The following is a 10,097-nucleotide window of genomic DNA, read 5'->3' on the forward strand; positions in this document are numbered from 1 at the left end:
GTGATATCTACTTCTCTTCTATTATTGACGTAAGTCCTTCTATTGACTTATCTCAATTAATCTACACTAACTAGTCCGTAACCCCTTTCTCCGTCAAGCAACGAGGGAAAGTAGACAAAATTCCGTCTCCAGATAGTTAAAATTAACGATGGTTGAAGAAAGTGAGGCCATCGATCGAGCCATCAGAGATATTCAGTGTAATAACTAAGCCACGTGCATCCTCGACTTGCAAGCATCTGGTGGTTCCTGTCTTTTTACAGAAAGGTTTGTTCTGCCAAGAAGATATGGATTGACAAAGTACTTCTAATGTTATGGACAAAATATTCCTGTTAATTATAGTTTTCCTGTAAATATATATATGAATATTTCTTATAGAATACTGTTGATGTATGAAAATCAAATTTATTATGATAGATTAGTTATTGAATATACATTGAAACATTTCTTTGTGTTTGTGTATAAAGGTGGCTCTAGCCTTTCAAGGTTAAACGAAATAAAATTACTGGTTTAAAAAGCAAACACTACTTTATCTCTCAATAGATGACGAAATATTCCAAAACTGAATATTCCACTTTCGTGCAAGAAAAATGACAAGGTTTTAAACATTTTTACACTAACAATATATCTATTTACATTTTATATCCACCATGTATTAAAAACAGCAAAACATGTTACTTACTTGATACATGGATATATCATGTCATAATTATAATTACATTATACTAAACTAAGATATTAATGGTTATTATTAACCCGCGTGCATTCTACCAGAAAGTACAGGATATCATTAACCCACCTACATTCTCTCGTAATTTTCAACATTAGCTCACATACATTCTGTTATAAAGTAATTCTTTCAAACATTTCGTACAACAGAACTCAACTACTTAAGTAATATCACAAAAAACAAAAACAGTAGATGTTACCTTCCACTTTTGGTTTTGTTCTAAATTTCGCCCAAACCTATACAACGGCTAGCCGTCCCTAATTTAGCAGTGAAAGACTACAAGGAAGGTAAATAGTCATCACCACCCACCGCCAATTCTTGGGCTACTCTTTTATCAAAGAATAGCGAGATTGACCGACACACTATAAAGCCCCAACGGCTTAAAGGGCGTGCATGTTTGGTGTGACGAGTATTCGAACCCGCGACCCTCGGATTACGAGTCGAGTGTCTTAACCACCTGGACATGCCGTGTCGTACCTTCAACTTATTCAACGTCTAAAATGTACACAATAACAATCATTTAAATAATGCATCCATAGAATACAATATCTATTAATATAATTACATAATACCTAATGTGTGCCCAACACTGTAACTACAACGAGTAGGTGACTATCTGATGGTTATAGAGCTGTGTCCTAACTAGTAACTACAGCATAGTAGGTAACTAATATCTGATGGTTATAGAGCTGTGTCCTAACACCATAGTAACTACAACAATGTAGGTAACTAATATCTGATGGTCATAGAGCTGTGTCCTAACACCATAGTAACTACAACAATGTAGGTAACTACTATCTGATGGTTATAGAGCTGTGTCTTAACAACATAGTAACTACAATAATGTAGGTAATTAATATCTGATGGTTATAGAGCTGTGTCCTAACACCACAGTAACTACAACAATGTAGGTAACTAATATCTGATGGTTATAGAGCTGTGTCCTAATACCATAGTAACTACAACAAAGTAAGTAACTAAAGGTCACAGAGCTGTGTCCTAACACCATAGTAACTACAATAATGTAGGTAACTAATATCTGATGATTATAGAGCTGTGTCCTAACACCACAGTAACTACAATAATGTAGGTAACTAACATCTGATGATTATAGAGCTGTGTCCTAACACCACAGTAACTACAACAATGTAGGTAAGTAATATCTGATGGTTTTAGAGCTGTGTCCTAACACCACAGTAACTACAACAATGTAGGTAACTAATATCTGATGGTTGTAGAGCTGTGTCCTAACACCACAGTAACTACAACAATGTAGGTAACTAATATCTGAAGGTTATAGAGCTGTGTCCTAACACCACAGTAACTACAACAATGTAGGTAACTAATATCTGATGATTATAGAGCTGTGTCCTAACACCACAGTAACTACAACAATGTAGGTAACTAATATCTGATGGTTATAGAGCTGTGTCTTAAACACCGTAGTAACTATAGCATAGTAGGTAAGTAATATCTAATGGTTATAAAGCTATGTCCTAACACCATGGTAACTACAACAAAATAGGTAAGTAATATCTAATGGTTATAAAGCTATGTCCTAACACTGTAATTTCAACTGTCCTAACATTATGTTATAATAACTGTTCTAACACTAAGTTAGATGTGATATAGATTGTTCCATCAAGTGTTTATCTTTAGCGATATTATATCCTCTGCTGAAGATAACCTGACAATAAGTATTCACTCTGATTGAAATAGAACACTGAGGGGAAGGGACGTTTATTTTCTCTGTATCCCATTGTATAACAGTTCTTGTTTTGAGAATAGCTTGTTTAACAGTTCATATGAAGCTAGCTGGTTTCGATAAAATAACAGATTCTGTAATTCATAGTAAGGGGTGTTTATAATAACTGGGTCTCTGGTGTCGGATACACAACCATGACATAATCTGAAGTTTAAAGAAATTATCATAAGAATTATATAGTTTATTTTTTTATATGGAATAAAAATGATCTTTGGTAAACGACGTTACAACCAAAACTTTCAAATCATTTGTGTAAGTAAACACATCATGGTGGTGTTTACTCAGATTCTCTGTAAATAAACACATCATGGTGGTGTTTACTCAGATTCTCTGTAAATAAACACATCATGGTGGTGTTTACTCAGATTCTCTGTAAATAAACACATCATGGTGGTGTTTACTCAGATTCTCTGTAAATAAACACATCATGGTGGCGTTTACTCAGATTCTCTGTAAATAAACACATCATGGTGGTGTTTACTCAGATTCTCTGTAAATAAACACATCATGGTGGTGTTTACTCAGATTCTCTGTAAATAAACACATCATGGTGGCGTTTACTCAGATTCTCTGTAAATAAACACATCATGGTGGCGTTTACTCAGATTCTCTGTACGAGTATGAAAACATAACTTTGAAAAGAAGCAACATAGTAACATGTTTTAAAGAGTTTTATGATTACGTTTGGTGTTAAATGTGTATCAATAGTTTAAGGCACTGAATGGTATGGGTTGTAAATGCATACATTTCTACCGGTTTATTTTTTGAAACTGCACAGAAGTGTTATTAACCTAAATGTTACATTTCTGCACATGAAAGTAAGAACAGAAGTTTTATTAACCCAAATGTTACATTTCTGCACATGAAAAGTAAGATGAGAGTTGGCCTCACAAAAATCTTGTCTTTTAGGAGTAAAACATGTTTCTGAATCAGTCGTACACATTGATGCTGTCACTGCATTATTCAGTTGTTTTTGATATCTGATTCTCTTCCATTCTGTAGAAAAATACAGAAAACACTTTTAAATGAAAAATCTTACCACAGTACAAAATGAAACAAAACAATGTAACATTTGTACTAAATAATATATTGCGTATTATTATATTAAGAGCTGCTACTGTCTAATATTTACCTCTAGTTTTTGAGATAACATAACACAATAAAGAATGTGTTATTCACTATATTGTTGTAATAACACAAGATGTAGTGAGAAACTTTCTACACTTCAGCTCTTGCTTTGTATCATACAACTCACCTTCCACACCTGTAATAGTCCGAGTAGCCAGTATAAAAACAACGGACACTATTGTCTCCAAAGAACGTCAAAGCCATTTCCCGAGAACTTTCTGAAATATAAATGTTTCCTAATTCTATTAATGTTTAGAAACAGTATGCAAAATATTTTCTAATTCAGCTGGAATAATTATAATAGTGTTTCTATAACTAGCTGAGTCGATAAGAAACCTAATAGTGTTTATTACATACAGTTTCTGTAGAATACATTAATAATTCTCCCTGATGTATGTATTCCTGTATTTAATTTTAGATAAGTTAATGTTTGTACTCCTCCTGAGTGCAGCAATCCTAGGTAATATATCTCAACCCTAGGTAATATATCTCAACCCTAGGTAATATATCTCAATCCTAGGTAATATATCTCAATCCTAGGTAATATATTTATACATAATGATTTAAACTAACTTAAGATTTTTACAAATATTTTTTCTTGACTACAAAAACACCACATTACAATTAAGTGATAAAATAACTTTTTCTGTGTTTTGAAACGTATGATTTACCTACTGTTAATGAAAATACAGTTATAGATTCATATTTTCACTTGCAAAAAATAACACTGAGTTAAACCACAATCAAATCTACCATACAAAGAACCAGGCCTAATCAGCTTAGGCAAGCTACAAGTAGATCTAATCGATAAACAAAAATCAGGCAAACCACAAGTTCATCTAATCAACAATTAGGCAATAATGAATAAATAAAACAAAATTAATACACAATTGAAAACATTTATAAAAATGTGGAATTGTTTTACGCTTACAACGTAATCATCAAATCAAAATATGTAGAGTCCACATTTTAGAAATGTTGTTTGTTATTTATTTATTTGTTATTTTAACATTATATACAAGTGCCAAGAAAATAATATCATTCAAGTAAACGACAAGTAACCCTAACAGATAAAGAATCATACAAATTACAAGTAAATTTAATCGACAGATTCAGGCAAACCACAAATAAGCCTAAATGACAAATAATCAAGCAGATCACAAGTAGGCTTAATCGACGTAGGGTCGGAGAACCTACAACTAGACCCAATCTATAAAATATATATCAGGCAAACCTGACATAAAAAAGTAGGTCCGATCAACCAATAATCAGGCGTGTTACAAGTAGGCTTAATCCATAAAAAACGTGGCAAACGACAGATATGCTCAATCGACTAATTGATAAAAATGAAACTTGTCAGTTACTTTAACAGATAAAACACAGCATTTTTATTTGCTTGCTTATAAACTAATATAATAATAAAATTAGTGACAAGTTAGTTAAACAATATATTGCAACAAATGATGTGAAATGATCCACAGAATCAAAATAATAGTAAAACAATATCGAAATTTTAAAGAACTTTTGAGTATGTTTTCTGTTATACGTTATAATAAATGGAGTCGTATTGAACATATCATGATGACAGTAGTAACCACAAAAATTATATTATAGCAGATATACTGGAAATACACATGGTTTGCTGTGAAATACAGTATTTATATTTCCAAGAAATATTATATAATTTTCGAAAAGCCTTTTACACTAAATTATTTTACAGCAGATACACGGGAAATACACATAACCTGATTCGTTGTGGTTTCCTGTAGAGTACAAAATTGACATTGCTAGGGAATACTGCGTTATTACAAATCCCTGCGTTGTGTGACCCAAATCTATCACAAATCACAGTGCACAGCCCTCACAGATAGTGCAACAAGTCAAACATTCTCTGCAGAAAACTCACTGCACAATCATAACGAGTGAAAATTTGTCAGTACTATGCTCAAAATGAAGTTCTAATGATTTTGCAATATATCAATATATCAAATCCTCCATCAAATGATTTCAGAAAAAATAAGATTGAAAAAAAACAAAATATTGCGACTTTTTCATGCATCAAAAACACTTTTAGAAATATGTAAAGATTTCAGTATAAAATGTTGAATGTTTATCTCATTTTGCAAACTACTAGTCATCTATCTTGATACTCACTTACTGTCCTATCAGAGCATCCTGGATAAACCAGTTAAGTTAGCTAACAAGTGTCACTATATAAACTAACATTATCTTTGGTATGAAACAGGTGTTATAGAAGTAACATTATATAATCTATCTGATAACATTTGTGCTATGTTATGAACTGTGTTATCTATATCATGATATATCTATCTCACAATACGAACTGTGCTAGGATACAGATATGAAACGTAATTATACTACTTAGATACTCTAAGAGTATCTTTCAATATTTTGTTTTTCTATTAGTACTTATTTTCTAATACTACTTGAAACCTGGAGGAAAATTAATATAAAACCTATCTTTCAATTATGAGTGATGTTAATCATACCTTTTATTGCGTTTTACTCTTAGATGCATCTGCCCTCTGGCGAAAGATGAAGAAATCAATGATTCATGTTTTAGTATTCTCCGAAAATAGGAGCAAAATAATTATTTTATATTTGTTGCTTTCTCTTGCAAATGTTCATATTTTTTACTCGTAGTAACTTAACACAAAGAGAGTTTTCATTAAACCTTTATCCAAATATGACAAAAGAAAAAGTACTTAACGTATTTCAAATAATCAAATTGATAAAACAGATTCTACTCTCGTAAAATGCGTTTAATACTCTGTTTAACAACTATCGAGTCTTTGTTTGTAAAACTTAAAGTAAAAAACAGTTATGTGGACAATATCACCTACCGGCAAAAGAAGGCATTACATCTCTTCGTCCATAACGGCCGTTAGTGTAAAATTGTTGAGCCATCAATTGAGTGAACAACATACATACAGCCATAACAATCATAAGCTGTCGGAAAGCTACCTGCATCTGAAATAATAAATAATAGTGAGTTAGTTAATTACACAAAGTAACGGAACTGTCCATTGACATTATTATAATAATATGGTACAGAAGTACATTGGTATTTTTATAATAATTTAATACAGAAGTAACAAAGTTGTCTATTAGTCTGTTTACTATTTACTAGTTTGTTTGTTTTTGAATTTCGCGCAAAGCTACACGAGGCCTATCTGTGCTAGCCGTCCTTAATTTAGCAGTGTAAGACTAGAGGGAAGGCAGCTAGTCATCACCACCCACCGCCAACTCTTGGGCTACTCTTTTACCAACGAATAGTGGGATTGACCGTATATTATAAAGCCCCAACAGCTGAAAGGGCAAGCATATTTGGTGTTACAGGGATTCGAACCTGCGACCCTCGGATTACTATTTACTAGGGAAAATACAGTAATTTGAATTTGTTTCTACAGGAAATAATTAGTTTGGATTATGTTACGAAATACAATAAAGTTTTTTCATGAAAAACCAAAAGAAATGGATACAGACTATATCATATAATAAAGAAGGAATAATTATTTATAATGTAAAAACATTTCACATTCTATGTTATTTTATTGTCCTAGTTTTGGGTAGTTTTGTCAAATGAGTAATCTGAGGTAAAATACATTTTCCTTACCTTTAGAACTGACGTATGGGAAATCACCTGAGAAAAGTGCTTGACTGGATATTTCTGGGAAAAGTGCTTGACTGGATATTACTTTTCCTTCTTATATCACCGCTCTATTATTTAGTTTCCAATAGTCTGAAGCCTTTTATAGCAATAAAATAGTACTTTACCCCACGCGACCAAACGCCTTTTCGTTGGTTGCCCAATGTGCTCGTGACTGTCTGAATGCTAAACCACGCCCCTCGTAATCACCAATTACAAATATGTCAGTCAACAAACAACATTTACTGTTTGTAGGTAAAGTGCCTCATAACCGATATATTAAGTTCTTAAACATTGCACGTCTGTGTGTTCGTCGTCTCGTTGGGGATTTGTAATAAATACTCAACAATAGGGAATTTATAATCTAAGATCTGTAACTGTTTACCATTCAAAAAGAATAACTCGTTCTAATTTCTTTAGATTTATTTCTTAGTGTAAAATTAACTTTCCTCAAAAGAACATTTCATGGCAAAACTACATTTAAAATCAGTCGTAAATAATTTATTTTCTCCTTAAAAAAAGCTTCATTGAAAAATTCTATTAAAATTGATGTGATATATAACTCCGAAATACGGGGCATTTCTTGTATAGAACATATCACTGGTTACCATATTTACGTAATTTTGATATCAAAACATTATGAAAAAGACACAAATGGTTTAAAAACCCACCAAATATGATAAGACAATACAAACCCATTTTAAGACTGTGTATATCTCTATACTTTATATTTTAAATGATTTGTGATTCATATATGCTTACCTCAAAATAAATCGTTCATTTATACCAGTCACTCTGTATAAGTGGTTCAGGTGTACCAGTGATTAAAGTGTACCAATGAATCAAAATAAGTGGCTGAGGTGCACCTGTGACACAAATATTCTACATTTTGTGTCTTACTGGTGTCACTCCGAGCAAGAGTGTAGATTTTTCACCCGATGGAGGGGGGGGTGATTTTTGCAACCACTTATGTGGACTGTTCAATTTGCAAATTGGTAATCTCTGATTACATGAACCTGAAAGCTGTAAACATACAGTCACAGAGTAATCTTGTAGCCACGATACTTCAAGGTTTCCATGTAGGTTTGTATAAGTGAGGTGATGTGAACAGTTTTCAAAATGTTAATAGAATAAAGACAAATGTGTCACAAATTAACTGCCACATGAATTTATTCCTGCACACTGCACAGTATAAAAGATGGCTACTATACTTGACAAGGTTACTAATAACTTTCATTGCATGAATTACGTTTTCAAATATTAATAAAATTAGTAATTACCCTTGATAAGTTTATATATACTGAAAAACTGTTCATGTTGTTTGATAAAAATAATTAAAATGTCTTTGCGAACTCTTGAAAGTTACACATCAATACGATGTAGCACATAATTATTCATACTTTTCATTGAAGTAAGATTCTTTGTGATTATCTGTTTATGAATTCTTTCATAAGCTCTTCTATATTTATATTGTCGACCTCATCTTTGTGAGTGTGACAAACTGCCACATGGTTGAGGCGGCACTGAGACAAAGTTGACCTTAACCACGTCTTCAACCGTCTTAATGCAGAAGAGCTGCGTTCACATTTGCAGCTGGATACTGGACATACAAGCAAAATTTTCATGAGAAGAAACATTCACTAAACATCTGCTGGCTTGTTTCATGCATTTTACAGTAAGCATCCTTCGCACCTTTCAGAGATACTGCTTCTGTTGCTCCTTTTAACATGGGCAACTGAAACTTGAGCCGTTGTGCAGAGATTTCTGGATAGAAGTTTATAACCGAGTTGTCAATCTTGCCAGATGTGATCATGTTCTCAAGTGCCATATATTGCCTCAAGTCATTGTTGTCTGTATTGAATCTAGTGGTCAGATGTTCTATGACTGTGTCCACAAATTCAAAATATTGGCTTCTGTAGTAATCTCTAGCTGTTGCAGAATGGTGTGCTGAGCCATCACCTGTGATCCTTCTGGGGATTCTGCGAATGCGTGGTAGTTCAATAGGCACCAGATCTAGGGAAGTTACCTTTTTCTCAGCTTCATCAAATATCTTGTTGTAATTTTCCTCTGTTCGCAATACCCGCAATTGCTCAACTGTTATTGCAGATACTTCAATCATGCCAGATACTGTCGCTGATTTTGCTTGGAATGCACGGTTTAGTTCCTCTAATGCAGCTAGTGGATGCTGAGCCATCAACAATCCTGTCTTTCCTTTGTCAAATCTGTCCAGCAGTCCTCGTGCTTTCACTACTACATCTGATTTTTCATTTGCTAATTCAGACAAAGAATCAACAATGTCACTGTAGTGGTCATTAGCACATGTAATTGCAGATAGGCGGCACAACCAGCGTGTTGGACACAGTGGGTGGATGAATTTAATTTGACCATTGTGGCTGTCTGACGATACAATATTTTCAAAGATTGTCTTGTATTTGCCTGACCTCTGAAGCAAGACACCGAGTTCATGTACACACTGGATAGAATCTCAAACACATTCACAAGCTTCAACTGCATGTTGCATTATTAAATTAGCCTTGTGTGCTCCGCAGTGAAAAAACAAAGCTGACGGTTGCTTCTCTTTTATTTTTACCTGGGATCCACTGTACGCATCACTCATGTTAGCGGCTCCATCATAAGTTTGTGCTCTTAATCCTGACAGTGGTAAATTGAGTCAAGTCAGTACATCAAGTATAGTCGAGGATATTGTTTCACTAGTTCTATTGGAAACAATGTACAAACCAAGAAATGTCTCATGGACGTCAAGGTTCTCATCTACGTATCGTACACATATTTCTTCCTGTTCGGAA

The 10,097-nt window shown here is 33.4% G+C and overlaps 1 long non-coding RNA gene across 1 annotated transcript; it reads right to left on the reverse strand.

Moving 5' to 3' along the window:
* Nucleotides 1–3,234: 3,234 nt before the first annotated feature.
* Nucleotides 3,235–7,416, reverse strand: LOC143227016 (uncharacterized). The gene is made up of 4 exons (XR_013014827.1): nt 7,258–7,416; nt 6,485–6,611; nt 3,748–3,838; nt 3,235–3,488 (listed from the first exon to the last, which is right to left on the reverse strand). It is a non-coding gene; the product is annotated as an uncharacterized LOC143227016 (long non-coding RNA).
* Nucleotides 7,417–10,097: the final 2,681 nt, after the last annotated feature.

The sequence above is a fragment of the Tachypleus tridentatus genome, chromosome 9 (assembly GCF_004210375.1).
Source record: "Tachypleus tridentatus isolate NWPU-2018 chromosome 9, ASM421037v1, whole genome shotgun sequence".
NCBI classification, from domain to species: domain Eukaryota; kingdom Metazoa; phylum Arthropoda; class Merostomata; order Xiphosura; family Limulidae; genus Tachypleus; species Tachypleus tridentatus.